Source organism: Pipra filicauda, unplaced genomic scaffold (genome assembly GCF_003945595.2).
Source record: "Pipra filicauda isolate LSUMZ 115617 unplaced genomic scaffold, ASM394559v2 scaffold59_size3379749_pilon, whole genome shotgun sequence".
In the NCBI taxonomy this organism is placed as follows: Eukaryota; Metazoa; Chordata; class Aves; order Passeriformes; family Pipridae; genus Pipra; species Pipra filicauda.
Genome location: NW_024104753.1, coordinates 3,213,330 through 3,238,018, shown reverse-complemented (window position 1 = coordinate 3,238,018; position 24,689 = coordinate 3,213,330). Strand labels below are relative to the sequence as shown.

The window sequence follows — 24,689 nt, the reverse complement described above, 5'->3', positions numbered from 1 at the left end:
CAAAACACCCAACTTATTCCCCAAAATGTCAGCATATTATGCTCCCAAGTCCTGCTACTTTGATTTCAGAAAGCTAAAAAATAATTGCCTCCATATACTTTTATGCTATTTTAAATTACCTGATCACCAAAGAAAACAAGATACCTTCTGTCACTACTCTGAAATTTGACTAAAGATTGTTGTACGGAATATTTCAGAGCACTTTCTAAGAGTTCATCACTGGAGCATTTCTATTAATGATTCAGGCAGCAAAAGAAGTCTAGTTTTCTAATCAGTTACATTGTAGAGTACTGCCTAAGTTAATTTACTTTAAAGAGTATGTAGTTATGCTCCAAGCACAAAATTTTAATGAAATATAAGTTATAATCAACTGGCAACCACAGTATCATAAAATATTGTCAACAATAAGGAATATGGGCAAAAGAATCTGTTTGTTTGTTTGTTTAACAATTTCCCACCTTCAAACTCTATGAAAGACCCATAAGCCTTTTGCTGCCTTCCTGAGATTAATGTTAGTTTAGGGAAGATCAATGATTCCTTAGCCAACAGCTAAGGGAAAAAATCTTTCATTTTTATATCCCACTTGTCAGTTTGTCACAGGTAAGAGTGAGTATGTATTTGGGTCCCATAGGCTCATAGATAAAGAAAATAGTGACTAGAGCAATATACTGGGAACGGCTAAAGATGTTTTATTTTTATGCCTGTTTCTTCCCTCATTCCAGCCTCAAAAATACCTCCATAAGATCCATAAATTTCCAAGAGAAGATGTGCAAGACCTCCTGCAAGATGATGTCTCTCAGCTGTCATCCCTTGACACAAATGAATCTGATACACGTATTCCTAAATTTTTTTTGTGATTTTAGCAGAGCTCAATAATTACTGTCTTCTATAATCTGCCTTTGAAGAGGGTAATATGCTGATTTCACCTGGCTTTTCCTCACATAAGGAAAGAGCAACTTCTTAATTTATTACAAAGTGGTAGGATAAACAACTTATAGATTTACTTTTGATTAATATTTCACAATAGTTACATCACAAGTGTTTTGAGATTTTTAAATACTTAAAGTCTGAAGTTCTCTAATGGCAGACAACAATTTCTAACCATCACTAAGAAGCGTAAAAAAAGTAATGTCCCTTATTCATGAAAACCATCATGAGGGAAAAAAAAAAGAGAAGAAACAAAAGAAAAGAAAGAAAGAAAAATGTTAAAAAAAGAAAGATATGTGGATGATGGCTAGTGACAGAGAGCTCATTGATGACAGTTGAACAGAACAGTTGAAGAGCAAACAGATCTTTGAAGGGAGGGAGTAAGAGAAGAAACGTGAGACAGATCCTGATATTAACTGTATGATTAATTACTCCCTTAGTAATATCTGTGTGCTTTCCATGCTACATATTAGTATCCAGCAAAAAAAGGCTTTGATTTTCAAAATGTTATTTTGAAATAAAAGAAATTTTTGCAGTGAGAATTTTTTTCCCAAAAGCACCAGAAAAACCCCACAAATTTTCTACATATAATTGAAATTTTGACACTGGTTCCTTTGAAAATTTAAAGCTAGATCTCATTTCCAGGGAAGCTGTTAGAAATATCAGTTGGAGGCTTTCCTGTATTAGCCTGTATTTCTAAATTTTATGTGTCTACCCTACTCAACTCTAATCCTGTGAAACTTTTTGCTAAGATTTAATTGTTTATGCCACAATTTCTATATATGATGGGGATGTAACTTGCTAAAAGGTTGGAATGCCATGTGTCTGTACAGTTTTCTTAGAATCTGGTAAACAAAAAAAGTAAAAAGGAAACTACAAACCAATGAGTTCTTTTAACTCAACACTAAGAGCAAATATAGAAGATTTAATCAGATTATTCATAGCAGGCAAATAGCAGTTAGAAACATTCATTAGGGCACTGCACTGATCTCTGAATGTAAGTCCTTTAAAGACCACTGATTAATAAATTTCTTTGTATTCCTGAAATCTACAGCAGTCATTACAAACATAGACTGGAGAAAAGACTGGAAAATAGAGGGAATTTCCTTCTAGATGCTATTCTAATTCACTTTTAACTGCTGAAAAACATTAGAAAGCCACCAGAAATCCGTGTATAAAACACATCAAAAGATTCCACAGTTTGACATCAGTCCAAACAAAACATATAAGCCAACTTCTGAACAATGTAAGACTGGAAAAATATGGATTCTGTTTCCCACGTATGACTGTACAAATACTTTACGTATGATTTTTATGATTTCTTTGTTTTGGTTCCATGTCCTATTGGAAGTCATCTAACGTGCCTTGTTACACACAAAATGAAGAAATGGGATACTAAATCTTGAACACATATAATCCTTCTGAAAAATGAGAGGTGTTGAAACCCACCAGGTACTGAGATCAAGGATTTCAAACAGTAAAATTTTTCTCCTTTCCCAACACTCACCTCTGTCCTAGTTTCAGTAGCACTGCCTTGGCTCTCAAGCTGCTACACTCCTTGAACTTTACTCCAACTGTAAAAGAAAAATAATTCCAGAAGTGAGCTCTGAAGCTTTCCTAATACTTCAGGCCTCCTCAAGTGCATAAGAGGGAAGAAGTCATTTCTTCTCTTTTGGTACCTAATTTTTTATACACTAAAGTGAAAACAAGTCACATGAAAATAATGTTTCAGGAAGGAGAACAGGAGGGTTCTGAATGCTTCTGAAATCTTGTGGAAAAGTAAGCACCTGCTCCATGGGCAGGGATTTATTCTCCTTGAGAGAGTGCACTTAACCTAACCTTTTCAGCCACATACAAAGGAAAACATGCCCAGCACTTCTTTCCCCTCAAAAAAGTACCTTTAGCATCATTATATCTTTTAATCTTAGAATAAAATTAATTTAGAGTTTTCAAGTTGATACATCACCTGTGTACTTTACTTACTCACCCGTATTATTTAATTAATTTTTTAACTAGGAAAGTTTGAAGGAATTAGTCTAAAAACAGATATCCACAAATGAATACAAAAATACCAAAGGAGATTCCATGAGATCTTAAGGAATGCTTAAAAAAACAAATGGACATGAAAGAGATCCAGGAGAGAGTCTTCTCAGATGCAGATGAAGTATTGATAAAAACAAGTGTTTGAGAAACAAAGGCATTAGCTTAAATGTGATTCTGAACAAATACCAATAAATCAATGAAGAGTAAAAGCTGACACCGACGTGAATAGGGCTTTTCAAATTGGAAAATTGACCACTTAGTTAAAACAACTAGGACAGCATTTTATGTGTTTAAAGGTCAGAGTTTTTGATATACTAATAAATAGGCTAACTTCTGTCAGTGTCATCCATGACATCTGCATAGCAGTAAGTAAAAGTCATGTTTTCAATTTAGAAAGTGTTCAAGCTAAATCCCAAAGTCTTAACCCCCCAAAAATAAATCCTAAAACCCAGAAAAGTTCAGCAGCCTCTTATTCATTCAAGAAAAATTTCAGGAAGTAAAATGGCAGAAGGTGGCAGTGACCTGGAATAGACAAAGAGGAGGATCAGGAGTGAACTATAAAGAATGAAGAGTTAAAGTAGTCTGAGGCTGTTTCTCATTTTTGATATTTACACTGAGCTCAAAGACAGAAGGAGACAGTATCTGACCTAAAAACAAAGACCACTAACACTTAAGTCATAAAGACTTATTTGCTCGCATATTAAGCCTTCAGTTTTCAAAGATTCAACATGCAACTTTCATCCTCATGATTTGCTGATGAAACCTCTTTGGGCAGCTGGGTTTTGAACTTGCAGCAACAGCACTCAGGAGCACTTCTGGACTCCAGCATTTTTGTCAGGGCTAGAAAGGATGCAAAAGCTTTTCTTGCCTTGGGGAGCATCCTTCCTAGCTCTTCTTGAGGGAATCTAGTCTGAATTTTGGGTCATTCCACCTTTCTTTCTCCTCCAAGGGAAGATCTGCCATGGCTGCAGGAATCTTCCAGGTGTGCCTCCTGCTGAAGGCAGTTGTCATCATCGACCAGCCTTTCCTATCCTCTGAAGAGAATGGCATTGTTGCTTAGAACTTGGAAATCCTTCAGAGGATTAAGGGACGGGAGGTGAGCTTTTGGCTGGAACAGTTGCACTGAGAGCAGGAAATTGCAGACCTGGAAGCCAGACAGAAGGCTCTGGAAAGGCCTGACTTAAAAACTGGGGAGAAAGATCTGATGGCATATGTTCAGAGTCCTTTCCTTGGTCATCCCGGTGCTGATCAGGCTCTGGAGGCAGCAATAGAAGGAAGTGACAGCAGAGCACAGCAGAGAAGAAGAGACTTGACACAGGGGTCCTGGGTAAAGCATGGAAAAGAGTAGCCTTCCCTGTCTGGTCCCTTTGTGTATGGAGGGGCATTTACATCCACATGGACAGAACTGTAGGACAACTTTGATTAGTTGCAATTAGACCGGTTATTATTTTTGAAATTACTTTGTTCCACTAACAAAAACTTTGGGCTTTAATGTATTAAGAATTTCCTTTTCTTTTTTATTAGTTGTCATAAACACTAGGCTTCCATTAACGAAATAAGACAGAGTAAAACAAAGGAATAAACTTCTCAGAATGGTTTGCTTACAACCAAATGACTTCACTTGATGTTTTGACTCTTCCATTTTCCTTGCATCATGCATTTTTGTTACAGGCCAAACTACAAACACCATACAAACAGAAAACATGTTTGCAAAACATGAGTATGGGTGTGCAACACATCTTTACTCCACTAAATGTACAGAAACTTAGAGGAAGATGGTTCAGAAAGAGTCTATAGACATTTTTACTTGAAAGTGGGGAAATAACAGTTTCCTCCCTCAACTATGTTTCCTTCAGCAATAAGGAAGGGCAGACAGAGATGTTTGTTTCAAATGAAGTCTTTACACTGTCTTTCAATGCTGGCAAGAGAGGTGGAGCACATAAGCTGAAAAAAAGGCCTCAGTATGTTTGATACTGATGACTGGATTTAAATGACATGGACAAAGCATTCCTAAACTGAACATTAAATATCAAAACCACAGAATTTTGGTATGCAATAGTAGGAAATACTTTCTTCACCGGTGTCAATAGATGGTCCTACACTTTGCAGTTAAGAAAGAATTTCACTCCTTGGATGCCTGGATGGAGACTCGAATGCATAGTGCATGCTTTGAACTTTCAGGGTTTGGAGGATACACACTGTGGGATGCTAAGAAATATGTTCCTAGAACATATTTTCCAGTCAATATCATCCTAAAGTATTCCAAGTCAAGCACTGTGAGACTGCTTCATATTATGAACCAAAAATCAGTAGAGTATGGATAACAGGGAATTCAAAAGCATACTCCTGATCAAAAATCAGCACTGGAATAACACTCAAAGGCAGCAAAAAGAAGGCCCTTAATCATTGCACCAAGAGATTCCACAAGGAAATATGGAAGTACGAAGTGGAAGCTCCATGTATAGTTTAGTAGAGAAGAAAGTTATTTGTCATTTAATCAAAGGAATTGATTAAATTGATTAAATTGACAGAGGTTGAAAAGATTAATGCTACAACAATCATGCCATTTACTTTTCAAAAGCTCAGTGTGGAAACATTAAAAACAGTTTCTTTATTCAAGTAACAAATTTACACAGCTGGACATCAAGAGCAAAATGCTGCTAAATATAATACAGAAACACAGGATCAGATGGAAAGAGAAATAGTTTTCCTGCCTTATGCAAACATCTGAGATGTTACAGTAAAGCCAACTTAATACTTTGAAAAGCTGTTAAGCCTATGGCCACTTACATTCTCAAAACTGAGATAATTTTGTTTAGAATACTCAGGAAACTGAGGTTTAAGGAGACTTTAATTTGTGTTTAGAATAGGAAGTGGGCTCTTGTACTGACACATCCAATAATGAACACTAGCCCCTAGCCTACTGTAAGTTTTTGGGGTAAAGGAAGGCAGCATTATACCTTCCCTTGTTTTGATGTTAAACTCTGCCCTACAAGAATGAATGGCTGCAGTTCTGTGAAACTTTGTTTGTTTGAAATGAAACAACATCTTCCAGTCAAAACTGAAATTTCCTTTTCAGCTCCAACATTCATGGTGTGACAGTGAGAAGACAAATTTCAAACTGGAGCCTAATACAAATACACCAGTCTTTTCCTCGGTGCTTGCTTATGGATAATACCTGCTACTACTGCTAGACATCACACAAGCACAGGGGAAGACTTATTTAGAAACCAGGAGGCAGAAATGTATCATCCTGGACACCAGTAAGTTGGCTAATCTAAAATATAAACACTATTACAGAGACAGATTTCTAAGAGCTTCTGCAAGAAATTGAGTTATTTAGTAACCTATTTAAAGTATAATGCCTTCATATCAGACTCATCACCAGACAGTCAGCTAAGCCAGTGCCTAGAATACAGCAATCATTTTGGAGTGCCCTCAAACATTACCCAGTATTGAGCCAATCATGCAGCAAATCTATTCCAGCAAATCTACTCCAGCTTTTCAGCCTGGAGCACAGCAAAGGCAGGGACCCTTCCCCAGAGCACCAGCAGGAGGGCACTGCACGGGAGGGGTAACACAGAGGTCACAGGTTCACTGCAGCTCTACATCTTATGCTTTAAATGCTGGCACTGTTAGCCCATCACTGTATTATCCATTACCTCCAGCCACAGCTCTAAAGAAAAGGTTGAATCACCACATCATCAATTTTACCACTAAGCACTGATCTGTTTATAAATGTTTCAGAAAGATAATCTGTACAATGTGGATTCAGAACTCTGTATTAGAGAAAAGAGTCAAGGAGTGTAGCAACATATTTTAGATTTCTACTGAACATTTAAACATTAAACAGAAAAATCCTTTTATCATGTTTTATCTGTGTAACCTTTCCTTTGGTACCTTTGTAAAACATCCAGGCCCATGGACATCTATCTCAGTGCTGTCCAAGCATATGTGTGTTCTTTAAACACACAAGAACACAAGCATTTTGCTCTTAAAAAAAAAAAAAAGAAAAAGAAAAAAAGCCTTACAAACAATGTTTTCTTTTCTGTTTTTCTCTTTTCTTTTCATATATTTTAAAAATGCTTTTCCCTTATATCTCCCCAAAAGCACCGAGGTGCTTTGTTTACAAGATAAAACTGACTTTATCTTACAACATCCTAGATCTCCTGTTTATGTGCAATGGCCACTGACTGAGTCCACAAGAGGCAAGCCATAGTAGTCTGGAAAATAAGAACTGAACACATAAGTTAAGGTCCAGGTAAGCAGATTTTTCAAAACTGAGAATAGTTACCCATCTGAGGTGAAAAACTTGTAGCTCTTGGGAGCTGTGTAATTCAGATGACATTTGCAGTGGTGAGCAACTTCTTTATTTGCCCAGATTATTCTACAAAATACAAAATTAATTCCCATGAGGCTGCATAAATTGCTATTGTTACAAGCAATTCTCCTTTGATTACCATCTCACTAGAGAGACAGTATTCCTCTTTTGAAAGAAACTAAAATAAAATCATGCATGGCAATGTTTTAATAACATAAAGAGAAGAAAGTAGATGCAAAACATAACAGATTTACACATTCTCTAATCACTGCCATAATAAAGCACTGATTTGATGATAAAGCATTTGTGTCCAAACTTCGATGCTATGACATAAAGTGGCCAAAGGTCCCTGTGGATTGGCACCATGAAGTTCCAACAGTGGCTTGAAAAGATCCAGGAAATACTGTAGAACAGGGAAAGTTTACACAGCATTCCTTCCTCAGAATACACCCTCCCCAAAAATATAAGGGATTGGAAAACTATCTTTGGATACGATAATGTTTCTTGTCATTATGCTTTAATGTCTCTATCAAAAACTAAAGGTACCTACTGGATTTTGTTATGAAATAAAAGTAGCTATAATTATAAAAACAAATGGTAAGCTCTTTTGCTTGGTCTTTAGTCTTGAAACGACATTTATCTTACAGCTGAAGTTTTTTCATCTCTGAAATTAGTACAGTCTGACACAAAAACACAACTAGAGATCTCATCCCGCCGTTCTAGCCAACTCGTCTGTGCAGGGACTTTAATAAAATAATTAAGATTCCCAGAACCTGCACATGCAGACAGAAGAATTTGCTCTGTGGTTATACTGAAGTCCCTCTCTACTGCAATCAGAGGGAAGAAATGGGCATGTTAACTGTCCTGAGAGATAATGGATGTGCCTCGGGTTACATGTGACCTCAGGCGTACTGCTGGTCTTGAGAGGCATTGATAAAACAACCTTGCACACCTCCCAGGCTAATGTCTCAATAAAGAAGCAAAAGCAACAGCTCCCTTTGCCATAGTCCTCTTTTATCTCATTTGAGACTTCTCTTCTTGTTACTCCAAGCCAGGGGAAAACTAAGAAACCTAGCTAGGCAGGTATTTAGAATAGTAACGGGCTATAAAGCCATTTATTATAGTGCCTTATAGTGCCTTTTGATGAACAGTGCAAGATGAACAGAATCACAGAAAGGTTTTGGGTTGGAAGGGACCTCAAAGTTCATCTGGTTCATCTGGTTCCAATCCCCCTGGATTGGATGCCACTCACTAGACTAGATTAGGTCACTCAGGACCCCATCCAATCTGCCTTTGAATTCCTTTGCCTATTTATGCATAAATGTGCATAAATAGACAAAGGAATAAGTCAATAGATAGCAAAAAATCAGGCTAAAATAATCAATTGTGAACAATAAACAGGGAAGCACTATAGTACCAGAACAGGTAGAGAGAGAAATTAAGCACAGCTTATTCTTTGTGATAGAATATATAGCACATTATCTTTGCTAGGCTCCATTTTAAACAATGCTTATTAATAATGCATCATTTAATTTAACAATGCCTTTTAGTAAGAAAAGAAAGGTTAATGATTACAGATTTAGTGCTTCTAGAATGTGCTTTTAAGAAAAATGCTGAAATGCTGTGTATAGCAAAGCACTGCAACTATTAATATAATCTCTGAAGGGTTACAGACTCTGTCTTTTAAGCAAAAATATCAGTGGCATTTGGAACCATTTGTTTAAAACTGCAAACTGACAGAATGGGGACATTAAAACATAAGGCTAAAGAGAATAGATGTAGCAATGTTGTACACATCTACTTGCTACCCTGACTTTTAAAACATACTCCTTGACATGCATACTTCTCCCTGTTCTCGCAAATTAGTTTCATGTAAAGCGCTTGCTGTAATTCAAAGAATGATAATTGGACTTATTTTTAACACAAAAAAATAAACACTTTAAAGTCTCCCCATAGTGTGATGGCTTTTTTCTTATAAATTGTAGAGCTATCTGTCAGTTGTCAGAAGTACTTTAAAGTCATGAAAAATTAAAACTACTTTAAGTCACGAACCTAAGGTACTTTAAGAGAGTTTTACATTCCCAAATTTAATCCAGTATGCACCAAACTGAGAACATCCTGCTAGTGAACCAGCAGAAAAAAGATGGTCAAAATAAATAATTGTCTGTTATTGTGCAGGGAAATGGCTCAATACCTGCTATTTACTGATGTTTGCACTGCTCACATTACATAGATAGTTCCTGAAATATGAAGCTTATGATGCCACAGAGAAGGATTGTATTATCACACCATTCCCCTTCCTCCTTAAAACCAAGAGTCATGGAGATGCAAGGTTGGTGTAAGCAGGGATTTAGACCATCTCAAGATACGGGCATTCACAAAGCAGCGGAAACGGACAAGTTAAATATCTCCTAAATCCAATTATTTGACATTTCCTGTTTTCTCTCAGCTTGCTTGTCTCCACCGAAAGTAAGATGATTCTTCCACTCGGGAACAACAAACATCAGTATATTGTAACTTCTACTGAACCATTAGGAAGAATAACTTATGAAATTTTAAGTCTGAAGGACGGAATTGAACTAAGGGCGTTCTTATTGTCATCAAACTTCAACCAAGTGCAGATCTTAATATAAACCTGCAGCTTCAGGCCACATTTTTCTCCTGATAATCTTCTTTATGATTACAGTGGGTAGTCACGTACTGCACTCTCCCTTCCCAGCACTGCATCGTTTCATGGCACTGACACTATAACAGATAGTGCCTGCAATCATTTAGGAAAGGTTTAAGATGTGCTTTGCATTCATTTTTAGCGTTCTTATTTTTTTCTTGTTGGAGAATTTGTTTTTTTCTTTTTTCCTCTAAGAGCAATACCTCAACACTAAGCTCAGAAAGCCCCTTACCACAGGATATATCTTTGAGAGTTGTCAGGGAAACTGAGAGAATGAGAAGAATTTGAGACAAAGAGAATGCAGCCAAATACTATAAAACCATCTCACTCAAAGTAAAACGAGTAAAAGCAGAGACCAAGGAGAAAACACCAGTAGCAATTGTTTTAAAGACCTAAGAAAGAGGGGACTCACAATAAAATGAAACATAACCACTTAAATTTAGAATTTCTTGATTAACAACTTGAAGGGACAAGCACAGACTCCAAGACATAAGACCAGTAAAAGAGTCAAAGAATTACCACTATTATTGTCTTTGGAGACATCCATTGTTGCTTCAAGACATCCTTATTAATAAAAAAATAAGAACAAGCACCAGCTGTCAGGCATCCTCTTTAATAAAGATCTTAAGGGGAAACTGGAATGTCAGAGAAATATATATCAAACATCAATTGATACCACCTAGGCACATCTCACTCCGCTTTTTGACTGCTGCAGATACTTGACAGCAAATGTATCTTCATCCCTGCTATTCAATGTGTTGTACAAAGCAAAATCTCCCAGATTAATTGGCTTAATTTACTTGTTTACCACAATCTTCATCTGTAAAATGGGTTACGTGTTGGAAATGTAATGGACTGTGATATGTAAAAAGTCACACCGGATAAACCTAATGGTTCTTTCTGCTTCTGAACTAGAAAAAGAGGAGTAGTCTAATCATCACTGTTTACAGAGCTTATATAACAATAATTTGATGACACAGACATATTTCAGACCACGAGGAAAGTATATGCCTGTATAACTACAGGTATTAAGAGTAAGACATAAGCTAACAATAAAGAACACTACAAGTTTAGAAATACAAATGAATACTCTACCCTTTCAAACAGACAGCACAAATACTAGCAGAATTGTCACCTGAAAGTAGGAAAACTTGTACATTGCTCATCAGCCACTGTCTTGTCTTTCTACTTTCTCACAGGCTCACCAGCACTCACATAAAACCTTTCTTTGGCACCTTTTTTTTTTATTTTAGCAATCTCATCAATTTTGTTCCCAATTTCCTTTGACTAGGCTTTAGCAGTCACTGGGGTATGTATCAAACAGAATGTCATTTTTACCTTCCCTGCCCACATCACCCCACCTGGAGAATGTCTCTCAGGCAGAGAATTTGTTTCTGCACATCCATAAATGTGAGATAGACACGGTAAACATCTGCAATGAAGTAAATAAGGTATTCATCCCATGCCTCAATAACTCATTTAAAACAACAGTAATATTTATTTTATTTCAGTGACATTATACACATATTATATGAATACACGTATTCTTTAAATATCTGCTTTAATTTTCCTATATTCAATCACGTGTGTAACAAGTCTCTAATTAGAAAAAGTTAGCATTTGAATTTACAGTACAACCAGTAAAAACAATTAACTGAAAAAAAGCACCAGGCCCTGATTAAGAACTACTTTTTTTAAGGAACTGGCAGTACAAATGTTTTTCTGGAATTTCTGTGAGACTGTTTAAAAATTCATCAAAGCATTTCCACATAAAGTTGGGCTTTGAAATATGTAATCAAACTTGGTGTTAGTATAGATCTCCCTGCCCAGTTTTAGGCTGATTGCCTAAGGAAGCATAGAAAATCTGACCACCCTCTGTGCCAGCCTCCCTCTTCCAGCCCCTGCACTTCCAAAACTGTTCACTGCTTTCCTTCCAAGACAGAAAAGTGTTAAAAGACTCCAAAATAACAGTATTTCCTCAAGTTTGAAAAACTGCCTTCCAGGTGCAGAACAGACATATATTAATGGCTCTTCTGACAGAAAGCTGGGCTTTATAGACTCTGTTTAACCAGGAGCTGGGGAGGCAATCAGCTTCCACAAAGCTGCAGCTCACACACCACCTGTGAGTTTCTTAGAAGTATTAGAGGTACCCAGTGCTCCAGGGTAGAACGACACACGTTAGACCAGCATCGCTTAGCTCAACATCTCAGGCAAAATCTTCTCTGCTTACAAACACTACAGAGAGCACTTTCAGAAGAAAAAGCCCAGGCCAAAACATATTAGAGCTTCAGCAGCTGTTGAGAAACCCAGTGTGGAGTACAGCCTCAGTTAATGCTGTAAACTGAATTACATCCTGAGATACAAATACCTTTTAGCTCTTGTTGTCTGCACCTGCAGTTTGCAGAGTGCCTCTGCTATCCTCATATTTGTTTTGTTAGATGTTTCAGTGAAACCATAAATGTATAGAGGAAAAGAAGCAACCCACTTTATGCATGGCAAAAATAACTCTAAGTTTAACAAGTAATGAAAAAATACTGAATTGTGCAGGACAAAAAAAAATAAAATCCTATTTCCACATATCAACGTCACGTAAAAACTGCTAAAAAAGATTGTCCAACATTTAGCAGAGCTGTAATACTTAATAGCCTGATGCAATTACAACATCTGCATTTTAAGAACTAAACTCCTGACTGTGTTCAGAGGTGTTTGGATTTCCCCTGTAAGAACTTAAAAATTAGCTTTTGGTAGAAAATTGCGTAAGTTGGATTTCTGTATAAGTCATTTTCCACTGAAATTGGATTCCCACAGAAGCTGCCTGAATTAGAATTGGTAGGTATCAGCTGCCTTAGGTGGTACAGAGCTGAAGCAAAGAATAAGAAAGGCAGATGAAATAGGTGCAAAAGAGGAACTCCTTTGGCTCTGATTTTCTTACTTGAATTCTTTGCATTAGGGGACCAAATATTACGGGAGGAAAAAATCCGAACAAAACTATAAAATAAAAAAAAAAAACAAAAAACAAAATAAAAAACATGCAAAAAACCCCCAAAGAACCACCAACAAATTTATAAAATCTATCTATCTTTAGCAATTTGTAATTCAGTTTACTACAGAGCTGTGTCCACTGACATCCCATAGACTACCCAGCCTGGGACTCATGGCCAGGATGACAGTGCTACATGACAAAGCTTCTTTAGCCAACCAACCAGTCAACCAACCAACCAGAGCTTTCCACAGCTCACTTGTTCAGGAGGAAGGCACTGCCAATCAGTTCAGAAAAGTTTCTCCAGGCATAGCACTCCTGGCAAGAGCACGGGAAAATTTTTTCACACTCAGGAACTTGCCTGTGAGTGGCAGCTGATGAAAGACTTAGTGAGAATTACTGAAGCAACATGTACTCCGTGTGGCAATCTGTCCCTTCATGTTGTACTGAAATAAAACAAGCACTCGGTACATTTATACAGAACTTATTACACTTTATCTTCTTTTTTTTTTTCCTTTAAGCTTAGATTCTTTAGTTTATGCAACTTCCCCGACAACAATCTTTGTTAAGTCTAAGAGTAATACACTTCCATGTCCAAGGTCTTGAAGTGACAATAAAATGATGTACTACTTTTTTGTCACCTCCTCCTGAAAAGTATCTGCTTTAACTTGGCGGAACAGCCACAGCCAACTGTGATTGCTGATGTACAAAATGAGAGCGTTTGTTCCATGAACAAAGGGAAAACAGAGTCCGGCAAGTTTCCTTTCTCTGAGCTATTCACTGGTTACAACATAGAAAAAGCAACAGGACTTTTCAACAGCATTCCAAATTAATAGTTTTCATTTTAATAATGTCCTCTGTTTCTGTCAGAGTTAGTCATTTACTACTTCCACAGCCTGCCTCGGGGTACCTCCAGTTCTGAAGACCCTTCTCAGCAAAACAGGATTCTGTTTCAGTCAGGACTTTATCATCCACCCCGAAGCACTGAGTCCCACCGCTCCAGCCACTGTATATCGTTATTCCCTGGAACATACATCCTGCACTACTAGACTGTCTTACTGTCTGCTATGAGTGAAGCTGCAGGTCTAGGCCATTTGTATTTTGCCTTGCCCTACTTCAGAAGATTTCAATCAGAACTTGAATATTGCCTTCTGATACGAGCACGGAAAAATGCCTAAAGCTATCTGAATTAAATTTTGCACAAAACATTGCTCTGAAAGTATTATTTAACTACTTTTAGCCTACAGCAAGGTTTTACAGCCAAGCTATAAACTCCCTAATAATAAGATGCCTAATAAAAGTGCTGACAGACCATTCACGGCTTCAGCAGAGCTCATTAAAATGCACTAGAATAGAACATTCTCAGGATGACGGATTTTCAGTGCCGAGGAACACCCAATATCTTGATAAACATGTGCATTTCTCAGCATGTTCACTGCATACTCACTTCTTCTCTCTGGACAGCATGTAATTACATTACTTTCTGAAAAATAATGACTTTGGCGCTGAATATTAATGACTTGTTTAACAACTAACATAAAATCATACCCTACCTCTATGAAACTACATGCAACTTTAACCAATATTTCCATAAAAATTAACTTCAAAAGAATACTTTTACTGAAGGATTTCATAATGGATTGCTTTGGCTCAGGGCTTTATTTTTTCTGGCTGTCCTAATCCTTCATTTTTTTTAATAAATCTGTTTAATTTTGAAAATAGGTTCATGTGCTACAGGATTTCCCTTTAATCACATAAGTCATTCTCCTGAAATAGCAGGAAAGGACATAAGTATAGTTTTCTGGTCTAAAAGTCACATGTTCAAGCATTTAGGATACATAAAAGTACTTTGGTACTTGGTCCCAAAATGCAAAATAGCATCCAGCCTTGGATCAGTAGTCTGTAAACATGAAGGCCAGGAGGATTTTAGTTCCTATAGAGGGGGTTCCCAAAGAGCAGCAAACAGAAACCTTATAGATGTTTATGAGATTTTTGAAATTATTATGAAATTACAAAATCATAGCATAATTTATGTGTTTGCTTAACACTGCCTCCTCCCCAGAGCAGAGCTAACTTCAAGGATTAAATCAAGGATAACTCCAAGGATAAGTCAGCTTGCTTATGGCCTTGACTCATTAAATATTGGGGCTTGGTCTAGATGATTTTCAGGAGTCCCTTCCAACCCTAACTATTCTGTGATTCTGTGAATTTTGAGTGTATCAAGGAAGGAGGCCCTACATGCTCCTCTGGAAAAGCCTGTCGGAGATTCAGACCCACATTTCCCCCCTCAAACCACAGAGGTGCTCCTAATCCTCTTGAAAATGGCTCTGACATCAAATCATTAAATATTTGCTGAGCTCTAGTGTAAGGGCTAAGCAAACCAGTCACATGAGAGAGCACAGGCCCAGTTATTCTCCTTGTTCCAGTGCCTGTGAGCAGCTTGTATTTATCACAATTTAATAAAATGCAAAAGAGATGCTGGAGCAAGAACTGGAATCCCATCCCAACCCCTGGAATCAATGGCTGAAACACCAATCACTGGAGCCTTTCCTAAACCCTTTATACCCGTGTTATTCTATGTAGAGCATAGAACACAAAGGAAGTCCATTGACTTTTTCAGTCACAAATCCCTCCAGTAAAATGATTACCTTAAAGCAGAAATGAAAGTTTGATACAAAACCTTGCTGGTAGGACACTGCTCAGCAGAGTGCTGAAATCCAATAACATGAAAGACTGAAAGAACAAAACAGGAATATTGACTAAAGAGCACAGGTAAGAATTTACTATTTAACAGAGGTAGATGAACTATCTAATTCAAATGTATATAATCAAAAATATTTTTTCATAAATCTTTTCTGATTTATAAAACGTGGGTTCTTTTTTGTTTCTTAATTTCCTATAAAGCATCTGTTTTCCAGTATGAAAACATAATTTGTCATAGCAATTATTGATCTCTACAGAGCCTCTAATGGGACTGACAGTGACAGAACCACACAATTTTCAACATCCACAATGGAGCTGCAGGAAATATTTCTGCTTTTACAAGGCACTTTAAGTCTGGACTACCGGGTTACTGGAAACATCATTTCTTAATGGGAAATAGCTGTAACAAGGATCCAAGTTGTCAGTTGTCAACTACTTTTTTTTTTTCTTTAAGAACTGAATGACATGTAGAACAAGGGTTTTTCAACCAAACAACTATTATTTGTTGCTCAGGAATGGCTTCTAGACCCCTGGACCCAACACTGTCCTGTGCCCATGCCACCACCTCTTTGTAGGTCAGAAAGTTCTCCATTTAGACCTCCTTTATGGTGACCTATCCAAACTCTCTATTTAATTATGACATGTATGAGATGAAAAAAATTACAGAATAATTATGGAAAACTACAAAATGCTGTTAACAGATATGTTACAGAATAGTCAGAGAAATTATAGCCTCATACCATGTCACAAAAGAGCCCAGGAATGCCGGGGGGCTCAGATCTTCAACCACTACTTTGGGTTTGCTTGCCTTACACATTTCTTCCCATAGTCTTAAATTCTTAGATTTTCCTAAGACCTATAGATGTCTTATGTAGCCTTCACCAGTGTCCAGGAAAGTATTTTATGTCCTTTCTCTGCTTTGTGAGAGAGTTCATGAATTCTCTCACAGCTCTGACTATTATACAATTCTTTGTTAGGCTATTATACAATTCTTTGTTAGAAACCAAAATGTTTGCTATAGAAAACCAGGTACCCAAGAATAACCCCTTATTACCCTATGAATTACTTTATTACAAGATTTAGTTTGTGTTAAAATATTTTTAAAAAAACTTCCCTCTTTTTTTCTCAGAGCTCCTTTGCCATGGAAAATAAAAAGAGACTTCTGCTGGTCTGTCAGTTTTTTGCAGCCTGAGGTCTTAACTGCAAGAGATTCAACATTCATTGAACTCACATATGTGATATCAGGTGTCAATCGTTCTCTGGTCCCAGCAATTCTTTCAGATTTTGCTTGCAACCAGAATCACTGAGCAGAAATCTTTCTATCACAGATGAAAAACATTCCAGGAGCACCTGAACACCACTATAAAAGCAGGAGTCTTATGCCCTTTTGAGAATATGGTAGATAAAAGAAATAAAACTTCAAGTTGCTTATTTATTCCATAAATAAAGTCCATTAAAGTCTTAAACCCCCACAACAAAAGATGATCTCTGTAACTCATATTAAAAAAAGTCTAACAATTTAATTATTTCAATATATGTGCAACTGCAGTTCAAGGAGTTTTTTCTTCCATTATGAATTTTTGATCTTTAATATGCTTTTTAATGGCAGAGACCCACCTCTTTTGTTATAAAATGAAAACAATAAGAAACCCCAAATCTGTAGCTTACAGTGAATCACAGGATGCTGCAATTTCCCTCCACCTGCAACAGACACACTTTACCACGTGGCAAGGTCACATAAAACAACTAGTGATTAGACAAATTTCAAATCAGGAAAAAACCAAACCAAACCAAAACAAAACAAAAACCACAATCAAACCCAAAAATGCTGCCTCCGTTCACTTTCTAGTTGACGAAGTGCTGTTTGACCTGATACAGTGTTTCAGAGCATCAGATAACAAAGCAAAGCCATAGCACAAAATCTCTTTGATGGTCTAGCAAAAAGGACTTATAAATTAGTATGCCTTAGAGATAGATAAAACTATAGCACAGCAAAGAAATGCAGATGAGTATTATCATCTGATAATACTCTCTTACGGTTTTCTAAGACTGGGTTAGGCCTCATTTTTATAGAGCTTAGGCTAAGGTTAGAGGAAAAAAAGATCATAGAAACTTGGAGATGATGTGTCAAAATCTAAGGATGCCCTGTATAGAAAATTAGCAAAATTAGAAATTAACTATCAGAATTAAAACATATGGGATTTTTGAAAAACTAATTTTTAATAGCTTGAGAACCCACTTCTAGAACACTAGATTCAGAACTGTCACCATTTCAGTGGATCCAGGGACAAAAGTCCATTGTAAGAGATCAGTCAGATACTAATACTTTATATTAAGTGATAGTTGCCAGATGAGAACACTGAAATTCTCCAGTTGCTGATTAAACAGCTGTATGTGGTCCCACAGAGACAGACATTTGTTACAAACTCACTTTGGCACTGAGAAGCCTCCTCCAGGATTGTTCTGCTGCATGCCAAAAACACACCACCTACTGTTTGATTACCAGAAAATGTCTCTTCCACAATAATCCTTTATATGACCAGCTACCAAAACACCCCATCTAGCTCAGCTGTGATGTACCTTGTATCCCAGGTGTCCCATTTTGGGATACTGTGACCAGCAAGAGTAAAGCAGCAAGCCTGTATACAGGATTACTATGCCAATACACTGTCATATTTAGATTCACCCAACTTACCTCAGAATTTCTTATCACTCCTTCATTGATCCACATATAATATGCTGAAGAGTTATTGAATGGTGGATTTCTGCTCCACATACCACATGGAAACTGCCCCTCCTGAAAGACTTTGCTTTTATTCTACCTATCAAATGACAAAGCATTAATCCAGTCGAAATTAAAATCTCCTTCCAAATCCTAGGGTTTACATATAGGTACAGTTTTTAATATACTGAAGATTAAAAGCACAGGAACATAAGAATGTCCCTGTTGGGATGTTTCACTGGCACCTTGTTAGATGAAAGATATTGGAAAGCACACCCCTGCCTGTTCACTTAGTACCTCTGCATGGACTTGTTGCCCATGAATTTGAATTTACCTCCACATCCTCCTTTGGCAGTAAATTTCACAAGTTTAAAGCTTTCTTCCAAGCTTTAAACAAAACTCCTAATAATTCCATCAATACACTGTAGCTCAAACATTTCAGGACTGGGAAATAACAACTCTGTATTTATTTTACCCATGACCTTCATGATTTTGTGAACATCGATCATATCAACTTTCAGCCTTATTATCTCCTAGCTGCCTTTTTTCCACAGCCTTGTCTCTTCCTTATAAAGTGACTGCTCTGTTCCATTAATCATTTTGACTCCCATACACAAATATATTGTGAAAATAATTCTCTATACAGACAGACATAAATAATGCATGAGCTTCCTCAACAGCTCTTGATCAAGACTCAACTCAGTACTTGATAAAGATGGAGATGAATTTTACTAAACCTACCCCTGATCTTGTGGCAGGATTATATCATTGATTTAGCACAAAAGGCACAACAAAAATTGTGGTAGGATCATCCCACAGGTCAGGAGAACCCTAGAAATTTTAAGTCTGATATCCACTGTTTTCAGCAGGAAAATTAAAAACTATCTTATGACAAATGCCACCTGGTTCTTCCATTTCTTAACATACAATTGTTTGGATAGTTCCCCAAATCAACACCAAATACAAACAACTCTTAGAGAAATAGAAGATATGTTGGTGTTAGTAAGGACAGTTTTGTAAGGAAGCACCAACTTCATTGTTTAATCAAGAGTTTCATGTTCTCCTTTTAATTTTGGCAGTTTTTCTTTCTTTTAAAAGATATTTCTCATTCAACGCCCTAAAGGAATTTAAAAGTGCAGAGGACACTTCTCAGAACTACCTTTAACTGAGCATCATTTCTAAACAAAAGTGAGGTTAACAGTAGTTCAAAGCATTTGTAAAATTAGATCCCTCCTCCAGAAGTGTTGATGCAAAAAAACTGGTGCAGAGGAGCTGTAAGGAGAGCAACGTATCTCTGGAATTTTTGGTGTTGGAATAGTCAGGATTGCAATTTCCCTGTGCTCTAAATGACAGAATCTTTAGACCTATTTTAAGTACAGTTCCGTATTATGTAAGATAATGTCCCTATACACTTTCTCCATACTTCAAGAGAGGAATATTGTCCCTCACTGTCACAACTCCCCAGAAGAAAACAATACATTTGGAAATTCTTCTCTTGCAGAATTTGAATCATGGCAGACCATTTTGCTTTTTTCTTAATACATATCATTTTCCCCTTGCTTTAAATAACATAAATCTGAATAGTAGCTATTCAAAATAAATAAGGGATCATTTGAAATGCCAAAAAGAAAATACCAAAATGTTACTTTCCTTCAAGCTTGTGAACTGGATTTTCTTGACAATAGAGTTGCATTTTAGTTTAAGTCACAAATTTCTTCGCAGAAATATATCTATCAATCTATATATATTTATAGATAGATAGAGATAGATTAGTGATGGTGTTTAGACAGATCATGGTATCCATCTCTCTGAGAATGCCTCTTCAGAACACAAACAGTACCAGTCATGTTCATCACCCTGTAAGCAATGTCTCTATTTTAAAAGAAGCAGTCACTGAAAATTAAAACTATAATGACACACGCAAGGAAAAGTTTTTTTGTGAAACAAAAAGCGTCAACTAGAAATATGTAGAAGCACTGTGATAACTGAAGCAACTTTTCCCATTTTATTTGCATTTCAGATTACCTGTTAGTATATTTGTGATCACCAAAAAACTCTGTCACCACAACCAATAAAAAAAGCTTGACTATTTACAGCTGGGAGGAGGTGCTTGTTCTCATGTACTTTAGGACTTTTCTTGCATAAATTCTGCTTGCAGTAACCAGTTTCCTACAAAACCTTCTTGTCAAAAGATCAAACTCTGTAGTTTTATTCAAGTGAAAGTCCCATTGAGAATTCTACTTGATTAAGGACTGACTAAAGACTCCATGTCAATACCCAAAGGCTAGAATTTTCAAAACATGTAGAGAATTTAGTTACTCTTTTTCCATCAATTTTAATCAATGATCTCCTTTGAAAGCCTCAATCCAATTGTGTATCAGATTAAAACAGAAGACCCAGCTACTGAGGCAGTTCACAACTACATCTGCAGATTTAAACAATACCAAATAGATGAGACTTGGCCTAAAGGGACAGGTCGTTCAGGAGTGTTTATCCATGTTCCTCATTGAATTTGATCACAGAAATTTCATTAATTTTAATGGAGCGGAGTTCAGACAACTTTTACTATGCTTCTATCTATCAGTATTAGCTGATTTATAATGGCTATCCGTCCCTTGCAGGATACATCTTCTAACTTGTCATTTTAATCTACCCCTCTCCTTGGTTTGCAGCATTTTATAGGTTCATAGACCAATATATATCACAGTTTATTGTTTCAATCAGAGCCGGCTTTTGTGCAAAACCATTTACAGCATAACTATCCACAGCCACCATGAACTGAATAACCCCAATAATGTATAACAATTTGAAAACAGTTAAGTTTGGCAAGAGTTTTTTCTGCTGGTCCATACAGTCACTTAGACCTCTGCTACCCAAGAAGCAGCACAGTACTCCAATCCCTGATTTGAATTTATCTTAATGTATTCTGTCAACCAACTGTGAAATAGCACAAGTTAAACTAAGATTTCAATTCCAAGTGTTACCATGGTAAACAAACAGCACGTTCCTATTCCATTTTGTACCCTAAGGGTAAAATCTATTTAACCAAGTAGCTTTAAAGAAATGTTATTTTCTTGTTCATACAGGTTAAGTAAAAGCAGATTCTCAGTCAGGGCTATCAAAAGCTGAATAAAACTTTGTAAAATTTGCCTTTTCAGAAAACACACTACACTTTCCTTCTACAGGAATCTTCTAAGATGGGTCACAAGAGTTTACATGCAAACTTTAGCATTTACATGACAAGCAGCAGCAAAGCATATCATCCCACTCAGCTGTTCATGAAAGACAAAGCACACTTCTCCCATCATCCAAATGTGGAGAACTGCAACCAGCAGTTCCTCACTGACATCCCAAATGCTTCCTAAATGCCAAGTACTCATCTGGAGTGCTTGAGCCTCACGTGTTGTGTGTCATTTGTAGCTAATTCACACACACATCTGAGTCCTAGAGCCAGAGGTGTTGCAGGTGTTACTGACAGACATTTATACCACTGTGGAAGAGGCACACATGTTGCTGCTTTCCTGAGCTGCTCCCAGAATAATGCAACTGAGTTATAAAAAGCTGAGAGGTTGCACACAATGCTCTAATAAAAGTAACACACAAGCAAACCTAAAGACCAGATAAATATTTCCTCATTTTCTACTAACCATAAGCAGTTCTTGGGACAATCACATTCTCTCCTTAAAATCTTTCCAAATTCTGGACGAATGTAATTACTATCAGGTATTTTTGCTTTTTGGATTCTGATTGCACCTGGCATAATTTTGGTTTGGTTTGGTTTTTTGTTTGTTTCTTTTGGTTTGTTTTTTTTTTTTTTTTTAATCATTACCTTGCAGAGAGAAAGTGCATTGGTTCTCTTATACATTAAAATGAGTTCCTGGAGCACACCTCAGAGTGAAGAGCCCTTGAGGAAAAGGGGAAAGAAAAAAAAAAAGAGAGGGGAAAAAAAAGGTGGCTAGATTACAATTCTAAATATCAAGCAAGTCTGAAAAGCTTTCTATAAACCATTTAATATCTCTAAGCTCCATGACATCAGCTTCAGCTCAAGATTTTACAAGACCTGTCTCACTTGAGCTCAGTTTTAAAAAAGAGTCTTTTCAGTGACTTCAGCAGGTTTTGGTCAGTCATTCCACGGCTACTTAAGAGGCAAAACCACAAACTGTGGCCTAAAGTCTCTGAATATACCTTGAGCTACAGGCACAGAGATAAAAAAGTAATTTCACCAGTGTACCTCCTAACATACAGCATCATATATCCTTACAGATAGCTTTCAGAGTGACACAGAGCTTTACATCATTTAAAGATACTGCTGCCTTCTGGACTTTTCTTTTATGTAGCTGAACTGGTTTGAAGTAGCATTCATTCATGCACAGTTGTACCAACCATCCAGGAAGCATAAAAAAGAGGAATATCTTTATTCAATCTTCTTTTATAAACATTTGAAAAACCATGCTTGGCTAAAAATTATGCATTTTTCAATGAAGAGTGGGGGTTTGAATCATTATCAGTGGGTTTAATTTATGTCAGAAGTACACTGATTTCAGTGCTTTTTATGGCAGCAATTCAGTTTCAATATAAATTTGTATCAACCTTGATAAGGATAGTTTGAAATATGTACATATCTTATCCAAGCCTAATCAGTGACAAAATAACATAATTTCCTTTTTTTTCTGCTCTACGCTATTTATGAAGGAGTTTGTCCCAAGAGCTATTTCACCGTATTTATAAATTAAGAATTATCAACTCCATCATCCTTTTCTTCCCTCTTGTAATTGTAGCACCACCTGTACTATTACTACTACAAAACAGGGCTGTGGCTCCTCTTGCACAAAGTTTATACAGATACTCAGCAATGAAACTTCCATATCACATAAGGCTCAAAGTAAGCCTAGAGAGGAAGAGCCTTTGTGTTTAAGAATAACTATTCAACAAAGGAGACTAACTGTACCTACACTTCTGGGCAATACAATCAGCCTTCAAGTCCTTGGCAAGCCCACCCCTTATTGCAGTCAGTAGAGTCAGTCTACAATATTGAGGGGCTCATAAGACTTGAAGAAAAATCCCTTACTGACATAAAAACAGGCTCTCTTTTATAAGTAATCCACCAAAACCTCACCTATGAAACAGCTTTACTGTCAATGATTTCTTAATAGATGGACTTTCTATCTGATTACATGCAGAACCTAAAATCTTCACTCCAACCCGTTTCTGGCTATCTGGAAAACACCTTTATTCTACTCCCCATGAAGTGTCATTGCAGATGAGGTCAAAATCTCTCTGCTAAAGCTCTACTGTTCAAGTTTTTAGTGTTTCCTTTTTGCAACCTGTGCATTCTAACGGCACGTGTCCCTTTGTATTTTGAGTTGAAAAGACAACATATTAAATCAAACTCCCAACTCTGGAACTTGATAATGTCCACATACCACTGTTTGTCCTGAACTGCTCCCTCCAAGCAAAACAAACCTTGCCTGAATGAAATAATTTTTCTTGTCTTGCCTGGCATAACAGCATCTATTACTCCATACACTGCTTCCCAGACAGGCTTGTAGGACCATTTGTGTGACAACTCCTAAAACACTTACAATGCAATACTTTACAAGAGGCTATTTCAGCTGTACTTGTGCTTCTGACATTCCTGTTGGTACCTAAGTGTTCCATGAAATTTTCTGAATATTTAATAGCAGGAAAAGGTTATTTTCAAGGGGATTTTAGAAGGTCTATGTGTGACAGGGAAGCACGAAAGCAGGTTATCTACGAGAAACTGGAAAATGGGAGCCTCAAGTCTTTTTCCCTACCTATTGTTTTTCCTATTTGGGCTCAAGGATACAACACACTGGCTACTTTAATAATATTGTATTTACAAAGAGATGATCTCTCTATATACATTATATATATATGATCAGCAGTCACCCACTGCCAGTGGCTTTTTAACCAAAACCAGGATACATTAACAATCACGGCTGACACAAAAACATAAAGTTCAATCTTGTTAAGTATAAATCAAAGTTAAGAACTCTTGCCTTAAACACTTCTCAAACTCTCTTTTTAGCACTATCTCCAAAAATGGGTTCTTCATGTCCCAGCTATAAATGCATCAAAGAAAAAAAAAAAAAAGGTTAAGAATAGGTAGATTCAAATGTAGGGAAAACAGATTCAAATTAAGTTGTGAACACCCCAGTTCAAGCACACCAGGAAGGCACTCTCAGAGAGACATGAAACCAACATACAGATTTTTCAGTCACATTTGAAGCTGATCAAAGCTCACTGTACAAAGCTATATGTAAGCTAAGTGGCAGAAGATTAAACAGCGTCCAGAACAAAAGGA

At 36.9% G+C, this 24,689-nt stretch overlaps 1 long non-coding RNA gene across 1 annotated transcript in view; it reads right to left on the bottom strand.

Moving 5' to 3' along the window:
• Positions 1-2,434: 2,434 nt before the first annotated feature.
• LOC113984487 overlaps positions 2,435-24,689 on the bottom strand; it is a 120,204-nt gene continuing 97,949 nt past the window's right edge. Inside the window, exon 4 of the long non-coding RNA XR_005566001.1 lies at positions 2,435-2,501. This is a non-coding gene — a long non-coding RNA (uncharacterized LOC113984487). The remainder of the gene's footprint in view (positions 2,502-24,689) is intronic.